This window comes from Cinclus cinclus, chromosome 11 (assembly GCF_963662255.1).
Source record: "Cinclus cinclus chromosome 11, bCinCin1.1, whole genome shotgun sequence".
NCBI classification, from domain to species: Eukaryota; Metazoa; Chordata; class Aves; order Passeriformes; family Cinclidae; genus Cinclus; species Cinclus cinclus.
The window spans coordinates 19,204,455-19,207,689 of NC_085056.1; positions in this window are offsets into that span (position 1 = coordinate 19,204,455).

Below are 3,235 nucleotides of genomic sequence, written 5' to 3' on the forward strand. Positions count from 1 at the left end.
GGAGCCATCCTCACTGCTGTCGGACCCTGCCCTGCTGCCTTCTCGCTGTAACCTGCCATCATCCAGCACTCTGCTGAGTCGGGACCGACGCCGTGAGCGGAGGGCTCTCTCTCCATCTCTCTCTCCCACCTGGGACAGCGCTGCCATCACCCCCAGCCCTCCTGCAGCTCTGCGGGACCTGCCCGTCCCCAGAGCCGGGAACTGCAGCTCAGGGAAAAGGTGCCTGCAGCCAGAAAGGGACTGGGACTGAGTTACTGTTCTGTTTGTGGGCAATTTCATAGCTGCTGTTGTTCTTGTTTGTCTTGTTAGATATACTAGTAAAGAACTGTTATTCCTACCCCCATATCTTTGCCTGAGAGCTCTCTTAATTCCAAAATTATAATAATCGAAGAATCACATTTTTTTTCAGTCCAAAGGGAAGCTTCTGCTTTCCTTAGTAAACACCTGTCTTTCAAACCAAGACATCTACTATAAAATTTCTCAAACCAAGGAAAAGGGTATCTTCATTTCTTAGTTGTTACAGTAGAGAGATATTGGTTTGTTGACGTATTTACAAAACCAAAAAGATTAATTTTGGTTTAGATTTTAGGAGGAGGATGGTGATGACAACAAGCTGCTGTCACCAGGCTGTGCTTGTGGAGAATCTCAGAGTGCAGTGCCAGGAGGGCATGCACTGGCTTGTCTCAGCTCTGAGCTCCCTGTCCTAGCAGCTGTCCTGTTATCCTGTTGGATCCCAGAAACCCGGAACTTTTGAGCTTTCTGTGCTTTCTGACACTGACCCCTTGGAGAACACTGCTTGTGACCTGGGGCCTTGCAGAAGGCTTCTGAATTTAAGTGATGGAGTTAAATAAATTTAAGTGTGTAGTTAAATAGAAGTGTGTGATTTCACATGGTGAAGGGTTTTAAATTTGAGGTTTTTATAATGTGGTAATAGGTATGGGACTAGAGGACATCCCCAGGTTAGGAACTCCACAGGACATCCCCCAGGTTAGGAACTCCACAGCACATCCCAGGTTAGGAATTTCACAGGACATCCCAGGTTAGGAATTTAACAGGACAGCCCCAGGTTCCACACAGGAGCACCATGGCCCTGTGAAACCCCCTGGTCCCAGCCTGGACAGTCTGACCTGGGTGTTTTCCCTAGAAAATGGCTCTGGACACTTTTTGGAGAGACCCAGCTTTGAGTAGCCATAAGAAGAACTGTAATGAGGTGAAAACCACAACCAGGAAGGCATGCACTGTACTAGGAACGGGGACAAAGCCGGGCCAGGCCAGAGCAGGGATGTTCATACACTTGGGTGCAGGGATGGGCTGAGGCAGGGTCTGAGGGAAAGATGCAGTGGGAAAGGGCAATTAACAATATTGCAATTTCTGCAGCAGAAAGTAACCATCGTAACAGAGAGAACTGAGAACTTTCTAGTAACAATCTCCATAACTGGACAGGGGGATTTGGAAGGGAGCCTTTTGCTCTCCATGACTACAGGGCTTTCCCACAGCCTTAGGGGGAGGCTGAGGTTGAGGTTAAGGTTTAAGCTAAAGTTTAAGTTTGAGCTGAAGTTCAGGTTTTTTTAAGGCCAAGGGGTTTTTGGCTGAAGGTTTTTTCATACTGGAGTCACCTCCAACAGCCCTGCCTGAGACCTCCCTTGGAGAGGGTTTTTGGCTGGGCTCTGGGGGTCTCGTTTCAGACACTTCACTGTGTCCTGGAGCTGCTGGGATTATTGCAATGGCCCTGCCAGAAGAGGCTCAGGAGATGCAGGATGTGCCATAGGTTTCTCATCCCCAGAGTGCTTGTCACACCCAGCAGCCACTGATGCCAACATTTTCTGTGTAAATACCCATCGGTCTGGATGCTCCAGGTCTCTGGTCAAGCTATTTCTAAGCAGTGTTCCAGAAATAGCACATGGTTTTATTTATTTACTGTGTAGCAGTCCACTTTAATTTGCCAAGTGCCATTACGTAACAGCAATTAATTGCATTATTTCTTCATTACTGGATGTGAGCATAGACTGTTTTCACAATGTGCTGAATGCATTTCTGTAACTCTTCTCAGTAGCTTTGAAGGGAAGATAAATGAGGACAAGCAGAGTCCTTAGATTAACAAATGATAAATCCAAGACCCTTCATTGAGCCAAATGAAATATTCTGTTGTAGGCCTTGACCTACCTCCAGCTACTGGTTATTTTTTTTGTACTTTTTCATTAAACTGATTTTTAAAAAGATCGGGTCTGTCACGAGAATATGTCTTCCTTTAGACACACCTTCAGAAATTATCTTGCAAACTATGGATAATTTCAGATGGCTTCAAAAGTTGGTATTTCTTGGAATCAGGATTTAATTCTCTGTTTAAAGAGAAAAACTACAAGCCATATGTGCTTGCAGACAACTCCAAATGTTGTTGCCAGAACCTGGTCCTTAGCTTTTTAAACTTTTCTTTGGTTATTCTTGTATTTTAGTACACTGATGTGTCCAGAAGAAATGTGTAAGTTATGTGTTGTATACCCCCCTGGCACACACACTATATACTGTACTTTAGTGTTTTATCAAAGTTGTACCTCCTTTCAAGCATTTGTAAAGGGTAGTCAACACTGTACTGAATTACTTTAAAGTCATTAATTTATTTAATCTTGTCTGGTTTAGCAGCCTTCGAATTTCCTGAATATTTTTTTAGAGCTTCGTTTTCTCTCTCTACATCTTCCCTGTAGTAAGTGATCTCTTTGTCCCTAGGATTCCTGTTCTATCTCATAGATTCAAAATCAGCCCTATACTACTCTGACCTATTTTACCCCTGTAGCATTGTCAGAGAGGAGATGTGCCAGAGGTCTGAGATGTTTCATTATTCCCTCAGGGAATCTGACTTATCCTAGAATAAAACTAAGATTGCATGAGAAGGACCAAACTGTTTTTAGGGCCAGTGGAGTCACTGGACAGATTCAGAGTCCTGGAAATGAATGTATGTCTATACTGGTGTGTCTGGGGGCAGAATCTGGCTAAAGAGCTGCTCTCAGAATAACAGGTTTGCCAGTTGGTTACTAAACTGGGTGCTAAACTGAGTTTGTCCTGTGCTCTGCTTTTGGCCCAGGTAGGCTCCAGACAGGTGCAGGTGTTGGTGCTCATGACATTTCTGATGCACTTGCTGAGCAAAAGATCCTTATTCAAACCCAGTGCCAGGTCTGCTCCTCCACAGGCAAAATCCCAACCATGAGGGGACATAATCAGTAAAGAGGTGCACACATGC